The sequence below is a fragment of the Rhinopithecus bieti genome, unplaced genomic scaffold (assembly GCF_001698545.2).
Source record: "Rhinopithecus bieti isolate Rb0 unplaced genomic scaffold, ASM169854v2 scaffold_48739, whole genome shotgun sequence".
Taxonomy (NCBI): Eukaryota; Metazoa; Chordata; class Mammalia; order Primates; family Cercopithecidae; genus Rhinopithecus; species Rhinopithecus bieti.
Genome location: NW_016820251.1, coordinates 814,762 through 824,968, shown reverse-complemented (window position 1 = coordinate 824,968; position 10,207 = coordinate 814,762). Strand labels below are relative to the sequence as shown.

At 40.1% G+C, this 10,207-nt stretch overlaps 1 protein-coding gene and 1 pseudogene across 4 annotated transcripts in view; one reads left to right on the top strand and one right to left on the bottom strand.

The window, feature by feature from the left end:
* Window positions 1-10,207, top strand: part of SNX24 (sorting nexin 24) — a 189,237-nt gene that overhangs the window by 91,363 nt on the left and 87,667 nt on the right. The window contains exon 1 of one of the 3 annotated variants that reach the window (XM_017859743.1): window positions 9,883-9,898. The exons of the other annotated variants lie outside the window; for them this stretch is intronic. The gene's annotated coding sequence lies outside the window, so the exon portion shown is untranslated. Of the gene's footprint in view, window positions 1-9,882; window positions 9,899-10,207 lie in introns of those variants that run through there. 3 annotated transcript variants of the gene reach the window in all.
* LOC108520387 (cytochrome c oxidase assembly factor 3 homolog, mitochondrial pseudogene) lies at window positions 2,575-3,079 on the bottom strand (annotated as a pseudogene). The gene has a single exon (XR_001882898.1). The product of XR_001882898.1 is annotated as a cytochrome c oxidase assembly factor 3 homolog, mitochondrial pseudogene (transcript).

Sequence of the window (10,207 nt, the reverse complement as noted above, 5' to 3'; positions counted from 1 at the left end):
CCTCCCCTTCTCTTTCCTCCTTCCCTCCTTCTTCCCTTCCCCTTTCCTCGGCTTCTCCATTCTTCCCCCTGCCCCTCCCATCCTCCTCCCATCCTTCTTCCACCTTCCCATTTCCTTCCCCCCACCCTTCCCTCCCTCTTCGTTTTCTCTCTCCTCCTCCTTCCTCCCCCTCCCCCTTCTCCTTTCCTTCTGAGTGAAGTGGCATAATCATGGCTCACTGCAGCCTCAACCCCCTGGGCTCAAGTGATGAACCCCCTGGACTCAAGCTCCCTGGGCTCCCTTGAACTCCAAAGTAGCTGGGACCTCAGGCATGTGCCACTATACCCAGCTAATTTTTAAAAATTATTATTTGTAGAAATGAGGCCTCCCTATATTGCCCATCTGGTCTTGAAACCCTGGGCTCAAGTGATCCTCCTGCTTTGTCCTCCCAAACTGCTGGGATTAGAGATGTGAGCCACTGTGCCAGACCTTGGTCTTTATTTTCATAGCTTTCGGGCTCTCGTGTACAGTCTTCTTTGACTATTTACAACTGCCTTTCTGTAAGAAACCCTATCTTATATTGCACAGTCTGCCTCTATTGTGTCTAACTTATTGGTTGTTCTAACAAAAATAACTCATTTTACCCTTTCCACTATTAGATTACTGAACTGGACTGAAGTTTATACATATTCTTCCCAATTTGTTGTCCAGCTGTCAATTACCTGCTCACCTTTTCTTCTCCTCCTTCCTTATTTTTCATGGATTCAACCTGCTGTGTTGCAAGGTAATGTTTAAGGCAGTAAGGATGTTAACAGTGAACAAAACAGATGAAGTTCCTATCATTATGGAGCTTATAATTTATTAGACAGACAGCCAACCAACAAGCAAACATTGTATGTGCATGGTGTGTTTATGTGTGTGTGTGTATGTTTGTGTGTTTATGTGCACACACACCAGACCATGGTAAATGCACAGAAGAAAAATAAAGCCAGGTCTGGGGATAGAGAATGATGGGAGCTAGTTGCTGTTTTAGATCAGGTGGGTAGATAACACCTCTCTGAAAAGGTGACCTGGAACAACAATTGAACAGAATGAGGGAGAAGCTTTCTAGGTAGAGGAAAAAGCATTCAAAAGCCTGTTATAGGTGGCAGTGAGGAAATGTGCCTATTATAGTTGTGGGTGAGGAGACTGGTGTGGCTGGACCAGGGTGAGTGAGAGGGAAGTAGGAAGTGAGGAAGGATCTGCTAGAGGGTTGAAAAGGGCCACTTTGGCTGCTGTGAAATACAGATTGCTGCAGGGCAGGAGTGAAGCAGGGAGACCAGCAGGGAGGTTGTAGGGTGAGAACTCAGGCCTGGGAGAAGACACAGAGGGCAGGCACTTCAGATTTACACATGACACAAAGCTTGGCAATACACTGGTTCATGTTTTGGAAGACAATCGATTTCCAGCAAAGTTTCAACAGCCTTGTCTAATATTAGAGTCAAAATTAACATGACAATATTTAACAGGTCATTATAAAGCCTAACCTCAGATCTGAAAATTGCCTGTTTAAGAACTGTTGGGGAAGACTTGGGGGTTTTGTTTGATTCCAAAGGCATCATTAGCCAACAGTGAGATACGTTTTCCAAAACATTTAGGTGAATGCAGGTTGCAGATACAGAAGCTTAAGCTAGAATCATGGGAGGTCAGGGTTCCACTGGATCTTGTGCTCATCAAGCCTCATCAGGAATCCAGGCCTCTGAATGAGCATTGACAGAGGTGAGTGCAGCAGCCCATTGTATGCATGTATTATAGGGTCAATCCCCTCTAGTAATGGAGAGAGAAGTACCTTCTCTCCTATAGAGATGTATGAATGTGGTCATTGTTACTTCATGATCATTTTCCCTATCTATCAACAGCTTCCCCCGCACTGATAAAGGAACAGTTGTAGCAATGGTTTTAATAATATGAATAGGTAGCATTGTTTGGATTCTTGCTAAATACTAGATAGTGTTTTAATGATTTGCATGGATAATTACATTTGATCCTTGCAACAAATCTATGTGATAGGTGTCATTATAAGCTCCATGCTATAGGTGAGGAAACTGAGGCTTGTACAGGTTAAACAACTTGCTCCAAATCATAGAGTATTAGCAGAGCCCAGAGAGAGCAGTGGAAGACACAATATTCAAATCCAGGCAGTTTGACTCGAGAACTAGAACTCCTGACCACTGCGTTATACTGCAAATCTTATAGGTTAAATTAATGATATCAGTATTGTAATTTGTGCATATTTGGGACTAAATAAGTTTTTAGTAGGCTGACATTAAACCTATCTTTTATCATTTATACTGATTCTGTGGGAATTTTTTTTTTTTCCAGGAGAATGACTCAGTTTATTTTTCTCAATTTGACACCCTATCTATCCCACTTTAGGCGCAAACACTGCACAGAGCTGCCACCTAACCTCGTAACAATCGCATCCCTGGAAGGTGAAGGGGGTAAACCACAAAGTCAGAAACATTGGGAAAAGCCACGGTCACACGCACACCTCTCAAGGAAACAAACTACAAGAAAGGGCTCAGTCATTGTACACAGCAAGTGTGCAGTGGGCAAAGTTCTGTTCTTTTGACAGTGGCCAAATGCTTAAGTCCCTGGTTTCTTGGGATCAATCATGGCCCAAGGTTAGTAAGAAGGCCAACAATGTTGTGAGCAGGATTCAATTTCTACAGGGTCATGGGTCATCATCCACCATGTGAAGGGGCTCCAGCAGGTTGGACATGATCAATACCCATGCGGATTAGGATCCTGACGCCCTTGCCAGAGCTCAGGCTGGGGCAGCTTTGGCCTCGTCTTCTAGCTCATCTAGGAAACGCTCCTGGGAAATCGAGTAGAAGGTGTAACCATAAATAGCTAACACCAGGGCCCCTATGCCTAGGCAGGTCACGATGTTCCGGGTCTGCCGCCACGGTAGGACCTTCTACCACTGGGCAAGCTGCCCCCGCCGCATGGAATACAGTTGCTCGGGTGTCTGCTTCTCCCAAGTCATGTCGATACCCTGAGCGAACGGGGCCTCTCCACGCTTAGCATCCAGAGGGTCACCAGCTCCCGAAGCCACCATATTGCCGCTCCTCCCTTCGCGGTGCCCTCTGTGGGAAAATTTGTGCTGAGTTTTAAACCATATGAAAAAGAGATTTTGGGAACACAATCCATTTATTAATTGGGGAATACCAGTATTTCCTTAAATCCTGGATTCACCATCTTAGGGAGAACATTGACAGACTGTGTTTTATTCTAGAAGGTATAGTGCAAGACCTGAAAACCATGTCATCTGAAAGACAGGTATAGGAGTTAGAAAAGTTTAATTTGGAAGAGAAAGGCATTTAAAATGAAACAAAATCTTCTCGTTGCTGAAATGATAAAACCGTAAACTCTATATGATCTAAAGGCCCCTATTTGACTTCTGTTTCTAGGGAATCAGATCCAGTCTTCATTCACACTCTAATGACACCCACATTTATATGTCTAGTTAAGACCAGACTTGTCAACTCAGTCCTCGGAAGCATCTCCATATCCCGTCTAATGTGCATGTCAAACTTAGTGTGGCCAGTGCTGAGCTCTTACTTGCCACCACAAACTAGTTGATAATAGACGTCCCCAGCCAGGTGATGGTGGCATCACCATCCTTGCAGTTGCTCAGACCAAAAACCTCACCATTACATTTCATTCTTCTCTCACTTTCTCCCTTTTGTTTTTATGTACTTTTACATAATATTTTCGTGTATTTTTACATTTTTCCACATCCAGTCATCAGCTTATCCTGTTGGTTCTACTTTCACTCATCTCTTCCCACTGCCACTCAGACCTTCCCTCTAACTGTTCTCTCTCTGGATCACTCTTGGCACACAATGGTAATGCTGAAAGTTAAATTAGAATCTGTGACTATTCACTCTTCCATCTGCCTGGTCCAACCTCCTCCCGTCCCAGATAGACTCAGGACTCCTGCCCTCCTGCCATTCAGGTCTGTAGTGAATGAAATAATGGATCTTCAACAATGTTCACACCATAATCCCCAGAACCTCTGAAAATGTTACCTTACATGCAGAAGGGACTTTGTGGAACAGTTTAAAGTTAAGGACCTTGAGATAAGGGAGATCTTCCTGGCTTATCCGGATGGGCCCAGTGGAATCACATGAGTCCTTATAAGTGGAAGGCGAAAGCAGAAGAGTAGGTTAGAGAAATGTGACAAGGGAGGGGCATGAGCAACTGTTACTGGCCTTGAAGATGGAGAAAGGGGCTTATGATTCCAGGAATGTAGGCGGCTTGTAGGAGCCGGAAACAGCCAGCAAAAAAAGTGGGGGCCTCAGTCTCACAACTGCAGGGATCTTATTGCAGGAATCTGTTATCACCTAGAACCTCTGCAGTCACACAGCCCTGCCAGTACCTTGATTTTAGCCCATGAGACTTGAACAGAGAAACCAACCAAGCCCATTGGACTTCTGATCTGTAGTACTATGAGATAAGTGGGTATTGTGTTTATTACAGCAAGAATAGAAAACCTTACAAGGTCTCTGCTCAAGTATTGTTTTACCATCAAGACCTCCCCCAAAATTATAGCCATACACTCATCCAGGCCCTCTCTGTCCCTCTTACCCTGGTTTATTTTTCTCTGTAGCGCCAATATGTGTTAATTTGTGTGATTGTCTTTGTTCTACCCTCCACCTTCATTAAAATGTAAGTAAGCTCTGTTAGTAGTTTTTATCTGTGTTAATTGTTGTATCTCCAGTGACTAGCTCTGAACCTGGCATGTGGTAGACCGTTAATACTTACAGAGAAGATGAGGGGAGTTAGCCTTTTGCTCCCTTTCCAGCCTCCTTCAGAGGTGTCTCTTCACTGCCTGGTTGTACCACAGTTAGCTGCTTCCAGCCTCTCACCTGCTGCTTCAGGGCTTTTGCACATGCTCTGCCCACTGTGCTTGTCTCTCTTCTTTGCCTGCTTTCCCTGTAGTCTATTCTGAAGCATTAACTCTTTAGGAAAAACTTCCCAGGTCCCTGAGAGCAAATCCTGTCCTCTCTTATTAAAAACTGTTTCCAAAGCATATTCATTTGAGGGGAAAAGCAGCATTTTATATTCAGTATAGCTCCAATAGCCTTTTTTTTTTTCTCTAGAGACGGGTTCTCATTTTGTCATCCAGGCTGGAGTGCAATGGCACAATCATAGCTCACCACAGCCTCGAGCACTTGGGCTCAAGCAATCCTTCTGCCTTGCTGCCCAGGTAGCTGGGACTACAGGCATTCACCATCATGCCTGTTTAATAGTTTTTTTCCTTTGGTAAAGACAGGGTCTCACTATGTTGCCCAGGCTGTTCTCAAAACTCCTGGGTTCAAGCGATCCTCCTGCATTCAAGCGATCCTCCCACTTTGGCCTTCCAAAGCACTAGGATTATAGATGTGAGGCACCACATCTGGCCCAGATAGCTTTTTAGACATCTGCTTTACAGCACACGTATAGTCCATTATAGCAAAGCCATAGTCTTAGCCTTCATGGTGCTTACAGAGAAGAGATTAAGTGATATAGTAATCAAAACAATTCATAATTATATCATGGTAGCTGCTACTTCTTTGCTATTAATGCAGAGAATAGCAAAGTGCCTGGCACAAAGCTCAATAAATATCTGTGGAAATACATCAGTGAATTTCATAAGAATTTGATAGCTGTATTTAAAAAAGTCATCATTTATTACATTTATTCTAGTATAACTTTAGAAGACAGAAATTTGATTAAATATTTTTTCCTGATTGTAAGAATAGTATATACTCTAATGAAAATTTTAGATTACAGAGAAAATTATAATAATTCGTAATCCTTCCATTCAGGCATCATTTTGACTTTGTTGTATTTGTTATCTTTCGATGCATATTTTATGTAGTCAATAGCACAGTGTGAATAAGTTATTTTATCCTGCTTTTTCATTAATACTGTATTACAAATACTTTCTTAAAACGGCATTGTAGTCTCCTCTTTTCCCTAAAAAAATTCTCCTAAAAAGTACAGGTTATTTGGGGCATATAGTACATATCTGTGTGAAATAGTCAATAGGATTATATTTGGTAATACTGAAAGTTAAATTAGAATCTGTGACTATACTTTATGTAATATGATTATGCCATTTAGATGCTGTCTTTAAGTAGAGGTATGGGAGACAGTGATGTCTGAAGTTTCAGCAGGCCCTGAAATGGGGGTGAGATTTTACTGAAAGGAGGATAGGACAGGAGTCCTGGGCCTGGAAAGGCTCACCTGTAAGCAGAGGTGAGCCAGCTCTGTGCAGGTGGTGCCCAGAGTGGAGAATTCAAGAAGAAATTGCTTCTGATTTGCTCTTCCGGGATAGCTATGGAAACAAGGGTGTGTTGATGGATTGGAACAGATACTGGAGGATTTTGGAAGTAGGTGCAAGAGTTAGTATGATTTGTAGAAGGTACGGGCTTGTGATAAGGAGGTGCAATCTATAGCTAAGAAGTTTTGAGAGAATAAAGATGGATTCTTTTGCTTCTCTATGTGACAAGCTATTTCAACCACAAATCCCTTCTTTGACTAGCCTGTAAAGAAGGCTGTCCTGAAATGCCCATGAAAACCATTGTCTGCTTTCTGCTGGAGACTTTGTCAACTTCTTCATAATTTACAATAATTACTTCTATTTCAAAATATCTTACAAAGCACCAAGACATTTATTATCCAACAAACTAGTACAGTAGACATAGTTTTTGTCATTCTTATTTTATTGATGAAGATGCTATGACTCAAAGATATTTTGAGATTTGCCCAAATTTATATACCTTTCTTATTCTTCCTCACAACTTGCTTTGCAATAGTGGAGATAAAATTTATTTTTATTATTGCAAAGCAAGTTATGAGGAAGAATAAGAAAGGTATATAAAAGCTATATGATAGCAGCTATCTTCTAGAATGTTTCATTGAGTAACACAATGTGTGATTTTTATTGTCACAACTCAGGTAAGCAAAGAACCAGCAGTGTTCATATTTTATAGAAAATCTTAAGTCAAAGTTATATGATATTGAAACTAATGAAAAACTATACAGCCAGTCAGCACTTATGACCTGATGTATTTGAGTGCATTTTTTCCCTCACACGGATTTAATTGGTTTTGTGTCATATTGATGCAGCTTAAGAGGAGAAGAAAAATGAAGACTTTTCATACTCAAATCATCACTCAAGGAGATGCAGGTAAAATTAGTACTAAGGTTTAGACTGAAAACCTGGAATCCTATAAATATCTGGAATCCTGTAAATATCAGTGAACTCAAGAAAATTTTTTCTTTATGACCAGAAGGATTCAAAACATTTAGCAAGTATCATTCTAGGATGTCTGAAAGTAATATAGTGTGTAGAAAAAGTCCCAGCACTACGTAAACATGTAAAAGGAAAAGATAAAATGTGTCTAGAACCTTCCAGAATCAGAAGTTATTTTAAAAGTTGCTGGTTTGTTTAAAGCACCATGATTCTAAATAACATATCTGTATCTCCGTTTCTTGATGTCGGTATCTTCGAAAACATCCACTGTCCCTACATTTTAAAAGCTGGATTTAGCTTCCTCTACCCATGTATTTGTCTCCTTTCAGCACTCAGTTTTCACTATGCATGTGATTTTAATTTCATCAATTTTTTAAACTAATATTACAATTTTTTCTATTGGTTACTTTGCAATTTGAACTTTTTTCTTTATTCACCAACTTTTAGCAGTATTCTCGGACTACCAATTATGCAAGAGGGGAAAATCTGCACCCCGTTCACTTTCTTTCACCCAGTCCCTCCGCAGTTCATCTTTTATCTTCTGCTTTGTATGCCATTTTATACTGACAGGGTTTTAGGATATTTACAATATGTTCTATAAAAATAATTGCCTTCTATACTGTATAGATTGATTCCAAAACCTTAGCACCATAATTAATGTTTCCAGTATTATAATTATATATATGTGTGTGTACGTATATTTATTTATATTTTCACGGAATAATCAAGAAGTGTATTTGGAACTGCAGAGAAGAAAACGTTGCCTTACAAATTACTAAGTCTGTACTGCTCAGTGGGAAATATTTCAAGTGTTATGCCAAATGGACACTCTTTTCTTATTATTCTGTAACTGCACCAAATCATATTACATTTAGTCTGCTTCATATTTGGACCTTTACATTGTATATAGTTTTGTTTATTTTCTTGAAATTTTAAGTACGTTTTTTTCTTGACACAGAAAGATAAATGTGAAAAAATAGATGTGATTAATACCAATTATAAGGTTTTAGTGATATAACTATCACTAAAACCTTATAATTGGTATTAATCACATCTATTTTTTTTTTTCCACAAAGGGATTCTTCTTGGAGCTCTCTGGCTCTTATTCTAATTTGAACACTTTTAAGACTGCAAAGCTACATTTTAGGATTTTTTTTTCTCCACTTGGTTTCTAGGTTAGGTCCACAGTCTTGGCTTCTTTTGTGAATTCCTTTCTTTTTTCTTTTTTTTAATATTGAAAGACGGTTCCTGGATGTGTACATAATAAACCATTTGTGTTCCTGCATGTCTGAAAATAACATTTTCCCTTGCCCTTGTTGGAAGATTTAACTAGACATGGATTTCTACATTAAGCTCATGCACTATTAAACTTTGAAGACATTTGGATCTAAAATTTTGAACAGGTTTTCTATGGATTTCTTTTGTTTCTCTGCGTGCCAAGCACCTTTGACTACAAATCTTTCTAGAGAGGAGAACAACAGAACAGCCTGTGAGAAGATGCCTCCAAGTGGTCTAGAATCCCTTGTGTGCTTCCTGCTGGGCACTTCTTCAGCCTTTTCTTGACTAGCAGTCTCTTGCTTTGGATTTATCTTTCCATTGGCAGTTCTACACCTTCAGTAAATTTTTCAAAAAAGATGTTTGGGTTATGTGTTTTTTGAGTTTTCCCGCAAACTGAGATTGACTTTTTGTTGCCTTTATACATGAATAATAATTTAGATGACTGTTAAATAATATTCTCATAAAACTCCACAGGCATTGCTCTACTTTTTCTGGCAATTAGCGTGTCAGAGAAAAGTTTGGGGTCATCCTGATCTTTGTTTCTGCTTTTGCACCTGTATATTACCTGTATATTTTGGTTATGCTGGTAATTAAAAACAAATTCTAGGGTGGGTAGGTGTGAACATCCTTGTCTCGTTTTTCCCTGGGATATATAAACGCTTTTGATCTTTCCAGCTTAAGAAAGTTGAATTTCTTTTGTCTTTGATTTTTGCTCTTACTCTAATTTTTTTGTTCTTTCATCAGGGATTCTTCTCATTACAGTGTGGATATTTATTCTCTGTCATTATCCATGATCTTCCTGATGTTCTTTTTGGTATAATGAATTTTCTTTCGAAAGCAGAATCATATCAATACACACACACTTACATTTACTCATGTTCAACTCTTACACAGGTATTCTGTTGTGGCAATTATGGTGAGTTCTTACCTAATATCAGTAGGTTCTTGGAAACTGCAACTTAAAGTGAAATGACATACAGCAAGTCCTTGAATCATGTCGTTTTGTTAAGAAGTTGATGAGGAAAAAATTGATTTTGTTATATGTGCTTCAAGTCCCAGTTTCCAAAAACCTCTATCAGCAACATTAAGTGAGGGCTTACTATATAGAGGGAATTATTTTTTGAAGTAGTGGTTTGTTTGTAGCAGCATGTCTCTTTCTTAAAACTTTTAAAATTTCTGATTTTAGATATTTTTGAAATATGAGGAAAAAGCTTCTTCCCCCCTACCCAAAATAGTATGATTAAATTAGTAATTTCTGGGGCGGAGCAAGATGGCCGAATAGGAACAGCTTCAGTCTCCAACTCCCAGCGCAAGCGACACAGAAGACCGGTGATTTCTGCATTTTCAACTGAGGTACTGGGGTCATCTAACTGGGGAGTGCTGGACAATAGGTGCTGGTGAGCTGCTGCAGCCCGACCAGCGAGAGCTGAAGCAGGGCGAGGCATTGCCTCACCTGGGAAGCGCAAGGGGGAAGGGAATCCCTTTTCCTAGCCAGGGGAACTGAGACACACAACACCTGGAAAATCAGGTAATTCCCACCCTAATACTGCGCTTTAAGCAAACAGGCACACCAGGAGATTATACCCACACCTGGCCAGGAGGGTCCCACGGCCACGGAGCCTCCCTCATTGCTAGCAAAGCAGTCTGCGATCTAACCGCAAG